General features: G+C 41.1%; 1 protein-coding gene across 1 annotated transcript in view; it reads left to right on the top strand.

The window, feature by feature from the left end:
- The first annotated feature begins 434 nt into the window (after positions 1 to 434).
- LOC111972514 (cadherin-18-like) overlaps positions 435 to 21,992 on the top strand; it is a 238,513-nt gene continuing 216,955 nt past the window's right edge. Inside the window, exon 1 of the mRNA XM_023999516.2 lies at positions 435 to 615. The gene's annotated coding sequence lies outside the window, so the exon portion shown is untranslated. The remainder of the gene's footprint in view (positions 616 to 21,992) is intronic.

Genomic DNA, 21,992 nt, shown 5'->3' with positions numbered 1-21,992 from the left:
GTGTGTGTGTGTGTGTGTGTGTGTGTGTGTGTGTGTGTGTGTGTGTGTGTGTGTGTGTGTGTGTGTGTGTGCACTTGCATGAGAAGGAGAGCAAGAAAACAGGGAGACAAGTATGACTGAGGGATGGAGAAATAGAGAGAAATATGTGGATGAATATGAAGGTTAACATATAAAGAGAGAAAGACAGAGGGATAGGAGAGACCGAGAGAGAGGGAAATAGGAGGGTAGGGTGAAAGACAAAGAGGGTGGTGCAAGCCTGACAGACATGCACTCAGCTCTAAACCGACCAATCAGAGATCTCCTCGTCCTGGAGCTGCTGCAGCCATAGAGCAGTAGTCAGGCTGGATTGGACGATGGCTTATACCATTCACACACACACTCCTTCAATCCTCTGCTCACACCCACAGTGAGAGAAAGAGGGAGAGAGAGAGAAAGAAAGTGGGCTCTCCGCTAGCCGAGCACTAAGCACTGCCCCAGAGAGACAGACGGTGGTAGAGAAAAAGGGAAAGAGGGAGCGAGAGAAAGAGAGAAAATGGTGAGGCAAGCACAGAAAGTCCTTCTCACTCATCCTCACGAACTGTCAGCTGTCATGCCTGTCAAAGGAAGTCCCACCAGGTATGGAAAAATTAAAGTACCATTTGTGCTTTGAGCTGTTTCTACAGAATATGTGCATGAGTGTTTGAATGTCTCTCTCTCTCTGTGTATGTGTATGTGTGAGAGAGACAAAGAAACGGAGCGAGGGGGTTTATCACAGGTTATTTTTCGGTGCTAATGAGTGCACTTGCAGCTCGTTGGCTCTACCTCTGTCTCCTGTGGTGTGTACGTTGTAAGCCTCCCTCTCTCTCCCTCGCTGGAGTTATGGACTGCTGCTTCTGCCGCTGCTACAGCTGCTGTAGGGGTGTGAGTTAGGATAGCTGATGCATGAGCAGCGCCACTGTAGCTGTAGCTTCAGACACAAATATAAATGCGCTGCAGGAAACGGGACTTCACTCATTGATTTCTTATCCTTTTATTAGCAGAGGTCTTTCTCCGTATCAGATTCCATCTCCCACTCTGAAATATAATTTAAAAAGAGAGGCAGACATGCCCTTATGTTGGAATGCTTTAGAAACACAACTCTTATAAATAAAAGGTGCAAGTTGGAACCAAATAAGGTTCTTGAGAGCAATGCCATAAAGGAACCATTTTAGGGTCTCTTAAGAACCATAAATGTGGTGGTTCTTTGAAGAACCATACAAAAAAATCTAATACCAGAAATGCTTCATCTCTCCAGGTCCGGAATTGATTAGACCTGCTGTAGGGCTCATAGTTTATAAGACACATCAGGCCTGCAAATTACATTATGCTGGTTTACAAAGTGATGTGTAATTTCTATTGGAATCCAGCCAGAGTGGGGATATCCAACYTTTGGAATTTTTCTCCACACTCAACCTACATTCAAATTGACTGCCAAGGTTGAGAAGSCTGCTATATGAGACTACCCTAAACAGCTAAACTGGAACAACCATTTCTGTAACGGGTGCAATAAGGCCAGGTAACAGATTGGAATAGTTTTAGAAAAGTGTATGTTATTCATATTTGAGCAGCATCAAATGTAATAATCAATTAATGTACAAGTAAAAAAAGAGACATTGAAAGAAGCAATTCAAAAAAATCTACCTGTAATAGAGCATGCTGGGAAATATGATAATGATGGGCGTGGTTAAACTCTGGTTATTAACACCAACACTGGGGTTCTTTTACAGTTACACAATTGAGTGTTAATTCAACTCGTTTGTGTTAATTTAACTCTTGAATCAACACTAGAAATGTTACATTAAAAATGAACACTAGTTAACACTGACCAATTTGCTGTGTGCTTTGAAATTGACACCTCTGCAGGCTTCCATACATTTCAAGAACCTTTTAGAATTCTGAAGAACCGTAGATGCCACGTGAAGAACCTCACACATAACTCAAAGGTTCTTTATCAGGCTAGAGTTCTCCAAAGAACCTTACGAGCTGAGGAAGAACCATTTAAGAACCTTTTTRCCCCCCAGTGTATGTTAGGTAGTTGTACCTCGTCAGACTCTGCTCAGTTTTGCACTGTTGATATTGTGATTGTAATCTCTGTCTAGGAAGGTGTGCTCAGCAGAGGGAGGGGTGACGGTAAAATGGTTGGAGTCTGAGGGAATGTATGGAAGCACTGTTGTTGTTGTTTTTGTGTCGTTGTAGGTTCTCTTGTGCTTTGACAACAGCTTTTGAACATAAAATCCTTGCCCAGCATAATAATGCATATACTGTACAGTATGTCAAGCTGCTGTACCATATACAAGTCAGACTATTGCCATAATTTTTTGTATTAGGAACTGAATATATTTTCTGTTCTGACTAGAGAGTTCCAGACCGCTATTGTGGAGACATTTCACTGCATTACCTGGGCTGACTTTCAATCAACCGCATTTAATTGCCGTCAACTTTGGTGAGAATTTTGGCTGGTGCAGTTAGCATGGCTTTAGGAGTATTCTGTAGTGGCTCCCATCAGGAATCAACCAATATATGCCTTGATGCAACCTGGACATCCATTGCCAGTGTCCTGGACACAGATTAAGCCTAGTGCTTGTCTACAAAACACTTTAAATGAAGAATCTCCATTGAGCATTATTCTTAATCCAGTACAATAGGTTTAATCTGTGTCCAGAAGACAACCCATAAGGGATAATAGCAATCACATCATGACTTCTCATGATGTCTCTAAACTAGCTTCAGGGGATCTAGACTTTTTCTTCAGAAAATAAGAACACGGAACATGGACGAAAGTCTGATGTGAAGGCAGAATTATCCCCATCTCTTCATTCAGCCTAGATCAGTGGCTCTGTTTAATGAGATTCTCCGATATTTGTGTATACGTTTTAGCCAGTAGTTCCCGAAAATGGTATACTACGTCACATATATCCACCACGTCATTGCTCTTACTCTTTTTCTCTGCTGTGTCCACTGAGCCTTTGGGACAGCCTTGCAACCTCATTGGATAATGCTGGGCAGGCCTCTTTGGCTAGAACTCAAATTGCTAGGGGGCTCGCCCACGTGGGGAGAAATGTTGGGAAAATGGCGCAGCACAGCTGCAAGAAAACAGTTGCTTTCAAACTAGGGATTTTGTGGCTAATTGAGGTAAGACAGTAATTCTGATAACAGATTATGCATGTATGAACTACACATTGACACATCCAGCCCAAAGCGGGAGGTTTAAAAAAGACTTTCTTAGTCGCTAAAGAACCAGAGCATGTCTTTAATTATTTGTTTGAAGCACAGACCTTGGCTTCAATGTGATTGTCATTGGTGTAGACCGGGCAATGAACTGGTGTCTGCAGTTACCAGTATGTCTTTTAGTGGCTCAAGCTTGCTTTCTCTAGAGGCATAACTGAAACTTAATGCCACGAATGGTTGCCGTGCGTCACCCAAGTGGGTACTACACTATGTTGGTGGATGAGGTGAGTTTCCCCCTAAAGGGCTTTGAGCACCTAGGTGAAAAAAGCACTATAAAAATCCAATAAATTATTATTATTAAATTATTATAAAGACTGAAGCACAATACAAAGCTTTTCTCTGATACTGTATTGCATTGGAGGCCATACCAGCCATAGTGTTTGTATAGATTGATATTATAGCACCTGGTCCATACTTTTGGAATATATTTTGATTGTTTTTAATAATTCCTTATCTGAATACATAGTTAAAGTATGCACGTTGAGGAAGACTCAACTGACATCCCCTAAAATATCATACCTAAGTGGCATTTGAAAGTGTCTGGACAGAATCTGGATTCCATCATTTGTCTCTCCTCATGAGACATTTTACAGTAACCTCTAGATAGCTTGTGGATGTTGACCAGGGTCAATCCTGTAATACTGGCCTGATACGGATCGTATGTGACTCATAGTAGTCACTTCAGCCAAACTGAATCAGTCATCACTGGAGCACTTCCTATGGCAAATTCAATCCCTCCCTAGCTATTTGAGGAAATTAGTCAAACAATGGAAACACAAGTATTTACTATTCAAACAGCCTCATCAAAGTGTCATTAAAAACAATGAATCAGGCAACCATTTCCACCATCGTTTCCAAGCAGTGTTTGTGCCTCAAATGGCACCCCATCCCTATAGTGCATTAATTGACAGGAGCCCTATGGGTAGTGCACTATAAAGGGAATAGATTGCCATTTCGTACCCATACAGTGTTTTCAGAGGCCATCATCCAGCCTTTGTTGCTTGACGTGATGTCAGTTCAAACAACAGATCTTATTGATGCATAACGCAGACAGTGTTTGTAGAATGRTATTGAAAGCATACAGCTTTGGCTACAGACAAATTGAATATAACAGTTTAATTGGAGAGTGAAAGATTATGCATAAACATAAGGCATCATGTTTTTGGAGGGTTGGTATGTTGAGAAATGGCTGTGTTGGATGATAAATTAATAAAATAAGTGCACAAATCTTGTACGACAGTGAAGAAAGAACGGTTTGTACTTTGTCCTTGTCGCTAACACTCACCAACCTCTCCAACCTTGCCAGATAAGACATGTCCTAGGCTATATCTAGGTTAGAAATAGATTTTAAAAACCACTCAACCCAAGGTTTCAAATAATATGTCGTGGCACTTAACACTAGAAAAGCCTTGTTGGACCCCCATCGGGCCAATGCTGCGTCTTTTGAACGTCAACATTCTAACAGTCTAATAATTACAATTCATATATGCTATCGGAAGACTAATCATTTGATTTCTGTTTATGAAGGTAACATTAGAATACCAAAGAAAATGTATTTCAATTAAAACAATAGCTTTTTTATTAGTTTATGTAACAGTACGTACACACAAAAAATCACTAAAACATCACAATTTAAAGTGTTAAAATCCATTAATTAAACACCATCACAAAGATCATTCATTATTATTTCATTAAGGTATTAAGGAACATTAAGAATTTCTGAAAATGCATTTCAAAAGAACAGAATGGCATATTTGGATTTTAAATATGTGACTGTGCTTTGAGTGTTGCCAATGTACGTGGAGAGTGCATGTTATTTGAAATAGAGCTCACGGGGTACATTTATGAGATGTTTGGCAAGGATGGGTGATTTAGAAACTACAGAATCTCTTTCTGATTCTTTCGGATACTATATAGACATCAAAAAGTCAAACCTGCTTGTGACTCTAGGATAATTTTTTAAAGTAACTTTTTGGCACTCCCATTTTTTTCCCTTCCTCAAGGTTCTATTCATTCTGTATCGCTAAAGAGCTACAGTTTGCGCAATAGAAATGTAAAGGTAATTTCCGATTAAGCCGACTTGTGCAGCGTTTACCGCCAARGTGGGGAACATGAGATTTTTGGTTCCAACCGCAGTGTTTAAGTGCGACGCAGAATACGTGAACGGATTATCTCTGCATATATGGTTCCCACCGTGAAGCATGGAGGAAGAGGTATGATGGTGTGTGGGATCTTTGCTACTGACACTGATTTATTTAGAATTCAAAGCACACTTAACCTTTTGGCATGTGAGTTCCAAATAAACTCAGCAGAAAAAGAAACATCCTCTCAATGTCAACTGCTTTTATTTTTAGCAAACTTAACATGTGTAAACATTTGTTTGAACATAACAAGATTCAACAACTGAGACATAAACTGACATGTGACTAACATAAATGGAATAATGTGCCCCTGAACAAAGGGAGGGTCAAAATCAAAAGTAACAGTCAGTATCTGGTGTGGCCACGAGCTGCATTAAGTACTGCAGTGCATCTCCTCCTCATGGACTGCACCAGATTTGCCAGTTCTTGCTGTGAGATGTTACCCCGCTCTTCCACCAAGGCACCTGCAAGTTCCCGGACATTTCTGGGGGGAATGGCCCTAGCCCTCACTCTCTGAATCAACAGGTCCCAAACGTGCTCAATGTATTGAGATCCGGGCTCTTCGCTGGACATGGCAGAACACTGACATTCCTGTCTTGCAGGTAATCACGTACAGAACGAGCAGTATGGCTGGTGGCATTGTCATGCTGGAGGGTCATGTCAGGATGAGCCTGCAGGAAGGGTACCACATGAGGGAGGAGGATGTCTTCACTGTACCGCACAGCGTTGAGATTGTCTGCAATGACAACAAGCTCAGTCCGATTATGCTGTGACACACCGCCCCAGACCATGACGGACCCTCCATCTCACACAGATGAGCAGGGACCCTGGGCATCTTTCTTTTGATGTTTTTCAGAGTCAGTAGAAAGGCCTCTTTATTGTCCTAAGTTTTCATAACTGTGACCTTAATTGCCTACCGTAAGCTGTTAGTGTCTTAACGACCATTCCACAGGTGCATGTTCATTCATTGTTTATGTTTCATTGAACAAGCATGGGAAACTGTGTTTAAACCCTTTACAATGAAGATCTGTGAAGTTATTTGMAGTTTTACGAATTATCTTTGAAAGACAGTGTCCTGAAAAAGGGACATTTCTTTTTTGCCAAGTTTATCTGTCAAGTGTTTTATGCACGTGATGTCAGAATGCACTCACTGTTCCAAAATGTGATTATTACGCAACAGGACAGTTAATAACCTCTTGAAGCTAGGGGGCAGTATTTTGATGTTTGGATAAATAATGTTCCCGAAGTAAACTGCCTATTTCTCAGGCCCAGATGCTAGAATATGCATATAATTGGCAAATTAGGATAGAAAACACTCTAAAGTTTCCAAAACTGTCAAAATATTGTCTGTGAGTATAACAGAACTGATATTGCAGGCGAAAACCTGAGGAAAATCCAACCAGGAAGTGCTGTTTTTCAACCAGATTCCTTTCCCCATGGCTTCCACAGGGTGTGAACAGTCTTTAGACATAGTTTCAAGCTTTTATTCTGAAAAATTAGCGAGAATGATCAKATCGCGTCAGTGGACAGCCAGATGTCCTTAGATTTGTTCATGCGCGCGACACAGGAACGAGACCTATTCTTTCTCTCTTGTATTGAAAAGTTTACCGTCCGGTTGAAATATTATCGATTATTTATTTGAAAAACAACCTGAAGATTGATTCTAAAAAACATTTGACATGTTTCTACGAACTTTACGGATACTATTTGGAATTTTTGTCTGCCCGTCGTGACCTGCACGAGCCTGTGGATTACTCAACAAAACGCGCCAACCAAATGGAGGTTTTTGGATATAAAAATAATCTTTATCGAACAAAACAAACATTTATTGTGTAACTGGGAGTCTCGTGAGTGCAAACATCRGAAGATCATCACAGGTAAGCGATTAATTTGATTGGTCACGAAAGTCAGAAAAACTACTTTGCTGCTAGCTGTTTGTAATGTTTTGTCTACTGAGAGCTGTCCTCACAAACACTTGGTTTGCTTTTGCTGTAAAGCTTTTTTTCTAAATCTGACACGCCAGGTGGATTAACAATAAGCTAAGCTGTGTTTTGGTATATTGCACTTGTGATTTCATGAAAATTCAATATTTTGAGTAATTTGATTTGAATTTGGCGCTCTGCAATTCAGCYGACGTTGACGAAAATGATCCCGCTAAAGGGATCGGTGCGCCAAGATTAACACGCGCTGCCTGCTAATTATCTATAGGCTATGTTTCAACTTGTKAATTTCAAAGTATTTTCTAACAACAAATTGATTTGAGGTGTGTTCTGCCTCCTCAATTATTCATATAGAAGTAGTCCATTTCAGCGTTGCGGAAAATTTATGTTTGAGTCTTTGCAGAGCTGGATACTTCTCTCTTCCAGGAGAACCCACTGCACTTCACTCATGTTTGCGCAGATCAAGTATGCATATATTTGCGCAGTCTTGCAAGAATTGGAACATTTTCTTGCTGGCGCTCGCTTTGCCTTCGTTGTTGTTTTCTTTACACATAATAACTTTGGACATGTGTGTGTTCATATCAAAGTAAGTTCCTTATTTTCTGCATATCGTGTTGTCGTTTCTACTGTAGGCGCATACAGTATGTAGGTATATATGTATGTATGGAGCATAATATATTTACAGTTTTATTCACGTTTTCAATTACTGGTGTCAAATAATGCATTCTGATTATTGCATATAATGGACACCTATGATGTGTGTAAAATACTTTTTGAAGGTTGTACAGATTATAATGAGCTAAGCTATTTGCCAGCTATGTGTGGCGCCATGTTTGTTGACATTATACAATGCATTCTGGGTGTCACGTAATCTGCCAGACTGAAGATGTTATAATGAGGTGGAGGAATGGTTCACTCATCTTTCGGGTAAACTTCCAAAAGGGAATGAAGGGAAGTGGATGATCGTAGACGACACACACCCTTCAACATGCATACTATAAACAGACCAAACTAATATTGTCTCTTCTTATTATCTTTGGTTAATGCGAAAAAAACAAYCATGGCTGGGCGCACAAACTACCCATCTTCGGATTACTTTCGATTTCTAGAAAGTGTTTTACTCAATTATTTTGATCAATGGTGAGCTCACCCGAGCTGTGATTAATTATAAATAGTAATTGCTATMAGCTAATTCATATTGTAGTTTCTGTCAGCCGAGAGTTATAAAAATATGACTGCTTGTGTTATGTCAATCTTTCCTCAGTTAGCGCTAGGACAAATGMAGCCTACATCTTTCCAGTTTGGATGATTGTGTTATGCTGTAGCTACTTCTGTGAATGTCTTACCATTGCATCTAAAATAAACTGCTCACATTCTGAACATAACTTTGTTTGTGCAAAATGTTTCTGAAAAAACTGTGGCCAGCTCAAATGCTGACTGTTGCATCATTCGAAACTGGACATTCTAAATACGCATTCTAATCACACCGGTTTGAGCGTACGCTACAGGGACCACTGTAGAATGATCACACCCATGTGTTGGTACAGCATTCTGCAGCGATATGCTATCCCAACTGGTTTGCGCTTAGTTGGACTATCATTTGTTTTTCAACAGGACAATGACCAAAACAGGCTGTGTAAGGGCTATTTGACCAAGGACAGTGGCATCAGATGACCTGGCATCCACAATCACCTGACCTCCACCCAATTGAGATAGTTTGGGATAGGTTGGACCTCAGAGTGAAGGAAAAGCAGCCAACAAGTGCTCAGCATATGTGGGAACTCCTTCAAGACTGTTGGAAAAGCATTCCTCATGAAGCTGGTAGAGAATGCCAAGAGTGTGCAAAGCTGTCATCTAGGCAGAGGGTGGCTACTTTGAGGAATAAAAAATATATTTGGATTTGTTTAACACTTTTTTGGTCACTACATAATTCAATATGTGTTATTTAGTAGGTTTGATGTCTATTTTACAATGTAGAAAATAGTAAAAATAAAGAAAATGTTGAATGAGTAGGTGTGTCGACTTTTGACTGGTACACATATATATATATATATGAATACTCAGTAGGATCTGTAGAATTTAAAGTATACAGTGCATTCGGAAATTATTCAGACCCCTTTACTTTTACCACATTTTGTTACGTTACAGCCTCATTRTAAAATGGATTACATAGTTTCCCCCCTCTACAATCTATACATAATACCCCACAATGACAAAGCAAAAACATGTTTTTAGCTTTTTTTGCAAGTGTATTAAAATTATAAAACGGAAATATAACATTTACAAAAGTATTAAGACCCTTTACTCAGTACTTTGTTGAAGCACCTTTGACAGTGATTACAGCCCTGAGTCTTGGGTATGACGCTACAAGCTTGGGAAGTTTCTCTCATTCTTCTCTGCAGATCCTCTCAAGCTCTGTCAGGTTGGATGGGGAGCATCGCAGCACAGCTATTTTCAGGTCTCACCAGAGATCAATCGGGTTCAAGTCCGGMCTCTGGCTGGGCCACTCAAGGACATTCAGAGACTTGTCCTGAAGCTACTCCTGCGTTMMRTTGGCTGTGTGTTTAAGGTCATTGTCCTGTTGGAAGGTGAACCTTCAACCCAGTCRTAGGTCCTGAGTTTTCTGGAGCAGGTTTTCATCGAGGATATCTCTGTACTTTGCTCCATTCATTTTTCTCTCAAACCTAACTAGWCTCGCAGTCCCTTCCGCTGAAAAACATCAGCCACAGCATAATGCTGCCACCAACCATGCTTCATCGTAGGGATGGTGCCAGGTTTCCTCCAGACGTGCCYCTTGGCATTCAGGGCAAACAGTTCAATCTTAGTTTCATCAGACCAGAGAATCTTGTTTCTCATGGTCTGAGAGTCCTCTTTGTGCCTTTTGGGAAACTCCAAGAAGGCTGTTATGTGCCTTTTACGGAGGAGGGGCTTCCGTCTGGTCACTCTACCAGTGCTGTAGAGATGCTTGTCCTTCTGGAACGTTCTCCCATCTCCACAGAGGTACTCAGAATCTTGGTCACCTCTCTGACCAAGGCCCTTCTCCCCCGATTGCTCAGTTTATCCGGSCAGCCATCTCTAGGAAGAGTCTTAGTGGTTCCAAACTTCTTCCATTTAAGATTGATGGAGGCCATTGTGTTTTCTTGTGGTCCTTAAATGCTGCAGAAATGTGTTGGTACACTTTCCCAGATCTGTMCCTCGACCCAATCCTGTATCGGCGCTCTACAGACAATCCCTCAACCTCATGGCTTGGTTTATGCTCTGGCATGCACTGTCAACTGTGGGASCTTCTGTCGACAGGTGTGTGCCTTTCCAAATCATATCCAATCAATTGAATTTACCACAGGTGGACTCCAATCAAGTTMTCAAAACAACTCAAGTATGATCAATGGAAATAGGATGCACCTGAGCTCAATTTCGAGTCTCASAGCAAATACTTTTATAAATAAGGCATTTCTGGGTTTTTTGTGAWAAATTTGCAAACATTTCTAAAAACCTTTTTTGCTTTGTCATTATGGGGTATTGTGTGTAGATTGATGAGGGAAAAAAATGTAATCCATAAATTGGGTACAGTTATGCTAATAGTGTCCTCAGTGTGAGTGAGCATGCTCTTTCCTCTTACGTGTTGCGCAGTAGAACTTGAAGATGATGTATGTTGCTAAATATTGGTGTTCATTGTTTGTTTGTCTCTTCGAAATGTATAATGTTAGCAAAGCATTTATCAGGCTTGTTTGAAACCATAAGCAAATGAATTGGTTTCTTGCTTATCATAATAATCAATGCTTTGTAGCATCGTAAATCCCTCTTACTGTACGGCATGTCAATTTGAAATGTGATATCTGTCAATATGATACTAGTTATACATCAAAATAAAGGAATTAAACATCAAGCACTGATGAGACACAGAGCAGGCAGTCGAAATGTAGCCTGAATAGAATATCAAAGATATAGACACATTTAGCCTACAAACATACAGTCTTAGAACGCGCATATTGTTATTGTTCTCCAGCTGTGATATGTACTGTACATCTACTGGTTTAGCGGGTTCTTACTTTGTGAATGAGTGAGTTTCAAAACACAGATTTAACAAGAAGAGAGGATATGGAGTTTCTCCTCCCCATTTCATTCTATATCTCTGTAGGAGGGKCTTGTGGTAAAACTGAGATAAGTATGTTCTGCTGTGGGTTGTCTAGCTTCAGTTTCTCATGTAATAATAATGAATTCAAAAGGTTGTTTCTGAACAATGCATGGTCAGTCAGCAAGAGCTGACAAATTGATTTCTTACATAATTTCTTCATTTTTCTCCATCCTTTTTTCTCTCCATAAGAAACACAACTGGGGCAGTGAAATCATTATGTTTTTCCATTTCCAGATCACCTTCAGTCACAGTCTAACAAATGGCATCCTAATGATTTTAATCAGCATGCCAGAGGTCAGTGATAACCCTGTGATGAAYGCTGATTATGTTTTGGTGTATTTAATAAAGGGGCAATCAGCAGTTGCTCCATACATATTTGGATTTCAAAATGAATGATATGTASCCGTTGATTCTTGAAGAATATAACATATAAATGTCTCATGAGCTGTCATACCCCATCCGAACCCAAAATATAAGCTTGTTTTATTACAATGTTTATAAACAAAGTAAATGTAAACACACACTGTACAGCCTCAAAACATGGTTAAACTCTATTCAATCCGTATCGCGGAAGTTCAGCTTTTTAGCACAATTGACAATAAAAGACTATATGCCCGCAGTCAAGGAGACTGCATTCACGGTAAACGCTGCATATGTCAGGTCAATCTGAAATTACCCTTACATTTCTTGCACACAATCTGCAATGCTTCAGCAATACAGATTGAAAAGAGCCCAGAGGCAGGGAAAATAATAGGAGTGCCAAAAAGCTACWCTTTAAAATTGTCAAAAGCAGGGATGGGCAAGAATTACAAAATACCATAAAGATCAATGTATCAAAATAAACAACACATTATTTCGTAATGTATTTAATTAAAATATATTTTTGTATTTTATAATACAAAAATKCATCGGCAAGTAGCCGGCACGAACACCAACAACATGCTCAGTCACGGTTACAGAAACGTTTTACTTGCTATGACTGTGATAWGTTTTTCTACCTTATTTGAGCAAGTCAATCCAGATAAGAGTGTCTGCTAACAGACCAAAATGTAAATGTATATTTGAAAATGAACATACCAACATAAAAGACAGTACTGTGCAGCCGTCTTCATCGACCTGGCCAAGGCTTTCGACTCTGTCAATCACCGCATTCTTATCGGCAGACTCAATAGCCTTGGATTCTCAAATGACTGCCTCGCCTGGTTCACCAACTACTTCTCAGATAGAGTTCAGTGTGTCAAATCGGAGATCATGTTGTCCTGACCTCTGGCAGTCTCTATGGCGGTGCCACAGGGTTCAATTCTCGGGCCGACTCTTATCTCTGTATATATCAATGATGTCGCTCTTGCTGCTGGTGATTCTCTGATCCACCTCTACGCAGAGGACACCATTCTGTATACATCTGGCCTTTCTTTGGACACTGTGTTAACAAACCTCCAAACAAGCTTCAATGCCATACAACCCTTCTTCCGTTGGCTSCAACTGCTCTTAAATGCTAGTKAAACTAAATGCARGCTCTTCAACCGATCGRTYCCGCACCCACCCTCCCGWCTAGCATCACTACTCTGGACMGTTCTGACTTAGAATATGWGGACAACTGTAAATACCTAGGTGTCTGGTTAGACTGTAAACTCTCRTTCCAGACTCAKATTAAGCARCTCCAATCCAAAATTAAATCTAGAATCGGCTTCCTATTTCACAACAAAGCCTCCTTCACTCATGCTGCCAAACATACCCTCGTAAAACCGGCTATCCTACCCTTGACTTCGGCGATGTCATTTACAAAATAGCCTCCAACACTCTACTCAGCAAATTGGATGTAGTCTATCACAGTGCCATCCGTTTTGTCACCAAAGCCCCATATACTACCCACCACTGCYACCTGTATGCTCTKGTTAGCTGGCCCTCGCTATATARTAGTCGCCAAACCCACAGAAATAGTATGTGTAGGCCTATAGATTTGCATTGAAACTTAGCCAAGGATTTATTTTTAAACTTTTACAGAGATCCATCACCTGGGCAATCAAAGAACTATCTTCCTGAAATAAATAAAWAATATATACGAGAATATAGCCTCCATTTGCAAAGGACCTGCAAAAATGGCATTAGAGGGTCAGTTAGAAAACTCCATATTTGTGGCCGCAGAGAAAATTACATACTTTTGGGGACCTTACAAAATGTTTTCTTGTGAACAGACTATGATTTATAAATAATTTCCCCTCCCCCCCAAAAATTAAACAATAATATTTTCAGTTAAGGTCTACATTATAAAACTCGAGTAAAGAATGCAAAATAAATGGATGATTGGCAATATGTTGCGTTAATATTTCGCATTTTGGGATTGATTTAAAGAATGCAAAATAAATGGATGATTGGCAATATGTTGCGTTAATATTTCGCATTTTGGGATTGATAGGATTTTCTCCTCCTTCATTTGAGTGTGTTTGCTAGGAGATATTACATTTTTTTCCTTCTTTTGTTAAAGAGTTGTTAAGAGGAATAGTGATTATGTAATATCCCTACTGGAGCTACTGCTGGGAACCTAAGGGCTGCCTCCTGGTGCTACTCTTTCTCTTCAAATCAGTTATAGTTTAGACTTGGTTATCAGCTCTGCCTATGGGCTGAGTTTGAGTTTGAGATCCGCAAGGGGAGTTGCACTGTTGCCATGTGCTAAAATCGCTACAGCACTGTAGGTATACCTCCTTGCCGCTTTAAAGGGRGAAGGTGTGATTTAAATGGGACTTACAATCCATACTCAAGGCTTGGAGAACACCTAGGAAGTATTTACTTGGTTTTGTTCTATCTAAACCCAATTTCCTCCATCCCTTTARTGCAGGGGTTCAATAGAAACAGTCAATAATATTCAGTCTAGACAGTGTTAAGATATGGGTAAACTTTCAATTATAGTATAGCTCCAGACACTATTTTTCAACTTCAGATTGATTGTTATATAAACTACGGACTCCCATAGATGAGCAAGCAGAGATTTTAGATTCCATCCAAACACTGGGGGGAAATACACTTAATGACCAAAAGAATGTGGACACCTGCTTGTCGCATATCTCATTCCAAYTCATGGGCATTAATATGGAYTTGGTCCCCCTGTTCCTGCTATAARAGCCTCCACTCWTCTGGGAAGGCTTTCAACTACATGTTYAAACATTGCTGCGGGGACTTGCTTCCATTCAGCCACAAGAGCATTAGTGAGGTTGGGCACTGATGTTGGGCGAAAAGACCCYACATTCCTATTCATTCCAAAGTTGTTTGATYGGGTTGAGGTCAGGGCTCTGTGCAGGCCAGTCTGTGCAGGCCCCCTCATGCTGAAACAAGAAAGGGCCTTCCCCAAACGGTTGCCACAAAGTTGGAAGCACAGAATCGTCTAGAATGTCAATGTATGCTGTAGCGTTGAGATTTTCTTTCACTGGAACTAAGAGGACTAGCGGAACCATGAAAAACAACCCCAGACCATTATTCCTCCCCCTCCAAACTTTACTGTTAGCACTATGTATTGGGGCAGGTAGTACTCTCCTGGCATCCGCCAAAGCCAGATTCATCCGTCGGACTGCCAGATGGTGAAGCATGATTTATCACTCTAGAGAACCTGTTTACAATGCTCCAGAGTCCAATGGCGGTGAGCTTTACACCACTCCAGCTGACGCTTGGCATCYCCCATGGTGATCTTTGGCTTGTGTGCGGCTGCTTGACCATGGAACCGCATTTCATAAAGCTCCCGACGAACAGTTCTTGCTTCCAGGGGGAGTTTGGAACTCYGTAAAAGTGTTGCAACCGAGGATGTACGTTTTTTACGTCCTACCCGCTTCAGCATTCAGCGGTCCCGTTCTGTGKGCTTGTGTGGCCTACCACTTRGCGGGCTAAGCCGTTGTTGTTCCTAGACGTTTCCACTTCACAATAACAGCACTTAGTTGACCGGGGCAGCTCTAGAAGGGCAGAAATTTTACAAACTGACTTGTTGGAAAGTTGGCATCCTATGGCGGTGCCARGTTGAAAGTCACTAAGCCCTTCAGTAAGACCAGTCTACTGCCAATGTTTTTCTATGGACATTGCATGGATGTGTGCTCYATTTTTATACACCCATCAGCAACGGGTGTGGTTGAAATAGCCAAATCCACTAATTTGAAGGGGTGTCCACATACTTTTGCATATACTGTGTGGTGTAACTGCTGTACTAGGTCATTACCCAAATGGCACCCTGTCTCTTATGGGCCCTGATCAAAAGTCATTCACTATAGGCAATAGGGTGTCATTTGCTACGCACAAAATTAACTTTTGTTCTTGTCCATGGGTTGTCAAACTCATTCCATGGAGGGCCTAGTGTCTACAGGTTTTTGGTTTTTCCTTTCAATTAAGACCTAGACAAGCAGGTGAGGGGAGTTCTTTACTAATTAGTGACCTTGAGTCATCCATCAAGTACAAGGGTATCAGTCAGTCAGTGGTGTGTTGAGTGCAGAGAGAGAGGAGGCCTGATGTGTCTCACTGATAATAAAACAGTGTGCCGAGCGGCCTGCCTGTCAGACTCTGTGCCCTTCACGTGCAATGCAGAGACGGGGAAATGTGAGAGAGATGCTAATTGGACAATGCCAACACTCTGAGTGAGAAAGAGAGAGAGAGAGAGAGAGAGAGAGAGATGGACAGGGCGTCTCCATCGATTTACAGAACTTAGATGAGAGAGAAGCCACAGGGCGCTGTCCACACATTACCCACTCACCTCACCACAACCACCCACCCGCCTGCCTCACCCACTCCCCTCACCCCACCCACCACAATACTTCCACACTCTCTCCTTCGTCCTGTCTCACTGCTTCCCCCACATTCTCCTTTTTCCACCTCACCCCCCCACTCCTTTCTCTTGTCACCTAGCACTTCGCTACTGCACTAGCCTTCATCAGTCCGACTGACATGAAGCAGTATATTTGTCTTTCTCCTCTCTCTTTCTCTCTCTTCTTCATCTCTCTCTCTGTCTATCCATCTCTATCGGTSTCTCACTCTCTCTCTCTCTGCTTGACGAGGGGCTATGTGAAAACTAACACCTTTCTCTACCACCTCCTCTCACGAGGGAATCCACCTGGCAACAGGAGGACATTCAGTGTCTCTGTATGAAATGCTAATGCAGACAGATCCAGATCTCCTTTGAGGAGAGGAGAGCAGAGGGAAAGGGGGCTCCTTCTCAATAACACCCAAATGGCACTCTATACACTCTATAGGGAAAAGGGTGCCATTTGGAACACATATCTGGTATTCTAAGTACTCTGTTTATTTAGCATGTGTAAAATGGGGGTGCTGCCAAACTTCCATAGCTTTACACCAAATGCAACCATTCCAGACACAAATGATTCCCAGGGCTGCATGTACACAGCAAATAATCCAATGTTGAATCAACACTAATTAGGTTTCCATCCAATTGGCAACAGATATTCTTGAGAATATTCTAAAACCTGCATAAAGAAAATATSCACATTTTCCCAACAGTGTCCACCAGACTGACTTGTTGTKGATAAAAATCAGTGCGTGATGACAGTGAACACAAAATGTACTTTTTTGCTTACGTTTTCATGTACCCAGAATAACAATCTAAAGTTCAATGTGTTTCCATCGTATTTTCAACTATACTGATAATTCTGTCACAACTGTTGCYTTAATTAGCATATGTGCCTACTCTGGTGTTGGCACCTGCACTCCAGCAGTGCGGGAAGTCTGTGCGGGTAGGCTAGTGTACATGATGATGATATTATTATGGATTAAAGCGAGAATATTCTTATTTGTCAAACGGCAGTCATCAAAATGTATTGGAAAGGAGCAKCCTGTGAAGATGATCACAACTTATTTCATCTAGCCTAATAAACTGCATGGTTTCCCGAGTTGTAGTGASAGGACCACACTACATATAATTGCGTGACTCCAAGTTGACTTTGATATGATGGTTATTATATCAATATTTGCGCATAAAGGCATTTCCACTGTCCTTTCTCACATAATACATTTTACCTACACAAAAAGAACCCACCATGTCGAACTAACAAATGATCTGTCGGCATTTATACAATTTTACCAAAACTTCCTGTTTCCATCATAGTTGTCATGATTTTTTTGGATACGGTATGACTACTTGCATAAAAACTGTGGATGGAAATGTGGTTACTCACAGTGTTAAATGAAACACTGGGCCAGTATGTACTGCATATGGGCCACACTTTTTACTGTTAAATTACCACTGTGTTTGGTGCTGATACTGTTACACTTTGTCAGTGTTAGGGAATTAACACTTTTAATGTTATGCAATAACACCTCATAGTATTTTTACTGGGCGGCTGGTAGCCCAGCGGTTAAGAGCGTTGGGTCAGTAACCAAAGTGTCGCTGGTTTGAATCCCCGAGCCGACTAGGTAACAAATCCARCGATGTGCCATTAAGCAAGTCACCGTGATTGCTCCTGTAAGTCACTCTAGATAAAAGCATCTGCTAAATTACAAAATTGTAAGCATTTTGACAAGACAGTGTTGCTTAGTGTAGGGTCACATGAATCACATAATTATTCTCAACGCCTTATTGTCTGATGACCTCATGTAAGCATTTACAAAGACTTATAAACTGGCAGGGGAAACACTTAAAATATCAACCATAGAACAGTTAAACTGGTACAACACTTCCACTCACAGGTGGCCAAAAATTGAAAAGCCAAACTGAAAGCCACATCTCCAATATTATTTCCCAGTGTGCCTTGCCTTTCCAGTGAATTTTAGAGTTACCACCCATGACTATATTTGTTAYTAACAAAGACATGGTTGTTGAATTTGTTAAAATTCAGTCATGTTGCCTTCATCAAGTGAGTTTTAAGATTAATGTAACAAAAATGTAGCTGTTTGTTGAGATACATTAGATGTCRAGTAAGGCCCTATTTTGAGGCCTAATTTGACCCTAGTACCAGTTGCCTGACACTTATTGTTTAATAAGGATCTGACTCTTTTTTTCATTTTCGCCTAAAATGAGGAACCCAAATCTAACTGCCTGTTGCTCAGGATCTGAAYCAAGGATATGCATATTCTTAATACCATTTGAAAGGAAACACTTTGATGTTCCATCATCTTTGAAATGCAAGAGAAAGGCCATACTTTCAGATAGGAGTCAATGTTTAATTTAGAATTTGGCCGCCAGATGGCAGCAGTGTTTGTGCAAAGTTTCAGACTGATCCAGTGAAGAATTACATTACTGCACAATATTTTGCAAGGAGTTTGCRCAACTGTGCTGATGTGGTCAATACATGTTCAGGTACATAACTACAGAGATCATACAGAAATTATATGGTAATAAAATATTTTTGTTTACACACTCCTAGGAATGTCATACATGATGTATCGTTAGCTTATACACTAACTTTCAAACATTTAGATGGCCYGGCAGGGTGGGTGTGGAGCCAGAGACAGCTGTGGGGTCGAACTGTAGACGTAAGTTCCTACATTTGAACATAAACATTTATTTTATCAAACAAACTATGATTCCTTTTATCTCAGGGACCCTCAGGATGACAAATCAGAGCAAGATTACTGAATGTAAGTTCATTATTTACCTTCGGAGATAATGTATACAAATTCAGTTGCTGTGTGATAAAAGTGTTTTGTTGTTGTGCATTCTCCTCAAAAAGTAGCATGTAGTTTTTTCACGTTAAACGCTACTGTTAATTGGACACTGCAGTTAGATTAACAAAAATGTTATTGGGCTTTCTGCCCATATAAGAAATGTCTATGTCCTGGAAAGTTGGTTGTTGTATACAAGGTCATTCTAGTCACCTTAGAGCACGTTAGCAACAATGATACCATTGAGGTCAAAGGCTACAGTGCCTTGCAAAAGTATTCACCCCCGTTGGCGTTTTTCCTATTTTGCTGCATTACAACCTGTAATTTAAATTGATTTTTATATGGATTTCATGTAATCGACATACAAAAAATACCCCAAATGGTGAAGTGAAATGAAAAAAATAATTGTTTCAAAAATTTCTAAAACATAAAAAACGGAAAAGTGGTGCGTGCATACGTATTCATCCCCTTCGCTATGAAGCCCTAAATAAGATCTGGTGCAACCAATTACCTTCAGAAGTCACATAATTAATTAAATAAAGTCCAACTGTGTGCAATCTAAGTGTCACATGATCTCAGTATATATACACCTGTTCTGAAAGGCCCCAGAGTCTGTAACAACACTAAGCTAGGGGCACCACCAAGCAAGCGGCACAATGAAGACCAAGGAGCTCTCCAAACAGGTCAGGGACAAAAAAAAAAATGTATTTCACCTTTATTTAACCAGGTAGGCCAGTTGAGAAAAAGTTGTCATTTACAACTGCGACCTGGCCAAGACAAGCAAAGCAGTGCGACAAAAACGACACAATAGTACAGTCAATAACACATAGAAAAAATCTATACAGTGTGTGCAAATGAAGTTAGGAGTAAGGCAATAAAATAGGCCAATAGGGCGAAAGTAATTACAATTTAGCAATTTACACTGGAGTGATATATGTGCACATGAGGATGTGCAAGTAGAAATACCGGTGTGCAAAAGAGCAGAAAAACAAATATGGTGATGAGGTAGGTAGTTGGTTGGTTGGATGGGCTATTTACAGATGGACTGTGTACAGCTGCAGCAATCGGTAAGCTGCTCTGACCGCTGACGCTTAAAGTTAGTGAGGGAGATATAAGTCTCCAACTTCAGTGATTTTTGCAATTAGTTCCAGTCAGTGGCAGCAGAGAACTGGAAGGAAAGGCGGCCAAAGGAAGGATTGGCTTTGGGGATGACCAGTGAAAAATACCTGCTGGAGCGCATGCTATGGGTGGGTGTTGCTATGGTGACCGGTGAGCTAAGATAAGGCAGAGCTTTACCTAGAAAAAACGTATAGATGACCTGGAGCCAGTGTGTTTGGCGATGAATATGTAGCGAGGACCAGCCAACGAGAGCATACAGGTTGCAGTGGTGGGTAGTATATGGGGCTTTGGTGACAAAACGGATGGCACTGTGATAGACTGCATCCAATTTGCTGAGTAGAGTGTTGGAGGCTGTTTTGTAAATGACATCGCCGAAGTCAAGGATCGGTAGGATGGTCAGTTTTACGATATGTTTGGCAGCATGAGTGAAGGAGGTTTGGTTGCGATATAGGAAGCCGATTCTAGATTTAATTTTGGATTGGAGATGCTTAATGTGAGTCTGGAAGGAGAGTTTACAGTCTAGCCAGACACCTAGATTATGTGGACAACTATAAATACCTAAGTCAGAACAGTCCAGAGTAGTGATACTAGTCAGGCGRGCGGGTGCGGGCAGCGATCGTTTGAAAAGCATGCATTTCGTTTTACTAGCATTTAAGAGCAGTTGGAGGCCACGGAAGGAGTGTTGTATGGCATTGAAGCTCATTTGGAGGTTTGTWAACAGTGTCCAAAGGAGGGCCAGATGTATACAGAATGGTGTCGTCTGCAGAGAGGTGGATCAAAGAATCACCTGCGCAAAAGAGAGCGACATCATTGATATGTACAGAGAAAGGAGTCGGCCCGAGAATTGAACCCTGGGGCACCCCCATAGAGACTGCCAGAGGTCCGGACAACAGGCCCTCCAATTTGACACACTGAACTCTATCTGAGAAGTAGTTAGTGAAACATGGCGAGGCAGTCATTAGGGAAACCAAGGCTGTTGAGTCTGCCGATTTAGAATACAATGATTGACAGAGTCGATAGCCTTGGCCAGGTCGATGAAGACAGCGGCACAGTACTGTCTTTTATCGATTGCGTTTATGATATCGTTTAGTACCTTGAGCGTTGCTGAGGTGCACCCGTGACCAGCTCAGAAACCAGATTGTATAGCGGAGAAGGAACGGAGGGATTCGAAATGGTGGGTGATCTATTTGTTCACTTGGCTTTCGAAATACTTTAGAAAGGCAGGGCAGGATGGATATAGGTCTGTAACAGTTTGGGTCTAGAGTGTCTCCTCCTTTGAATAGGAGGATGACCGRGAACGCTTTCCAATCTTTAGAAATCTCAGACGACATAAAAGCGAGGTTGAACAGACTAGTAATAGGGGTTGCAACAATGGCGGCGGATACTTTTCGGAAGAGAGGGTCCAGATTGTCTAGCCCAGCTGATTTGTAGGGATCCAGATTTTGCAGTTCTTTCAGAACGTCAGTTGTCTGGATTTGGGTGAAGGAGAACTATTGTCTTTCACTCTCTGAGTCAACTACTCACCACAGTTCATGCACTGCATTGCTAGCTAGATGCATCTTATGCTTTCAGTACTAGATTAATTCTCTGATCCTTTTGATTGGGTGGACAACATGTTGGAAGAGCTCAAATAGGTTGGAGGATGTCCTCCGGAAGTTGTCATAATTACTGTGTAAGTCTATAGAAGAGGGTGAGAACCCCAGTCTCCTAGGTTTTGTACTGAAGTCAATGTACCCAGAGGAGGATAGAAGCTAGCTGTCCTCCGGCTACACCATGGTGCTACCCTACAGAGTGCTGTTGAGGATACTGTAGACCGTCATTGCA

This window comes from Salvelinus sp. IW2-2015, linkage group LG14, assembly GCF_002910315.2.
Source record: "Salvelinus sp. IW2-2015 linkage group LG14, ASM291031v2, whole genome shotgun sequence".
Taxonomy (NCBI): Eukaryota; Metazoa; Chordata; class Actinopteri; order Salmoniformes; family Salmonidae; genus Salvelinus; species Salvelinus sp. IW2-2015.
The sequence above is the reverse complement of the archived record's forward strand: the minus strand, read 5'-3'. Positions and strand labels throughout refer to the sequence as shown.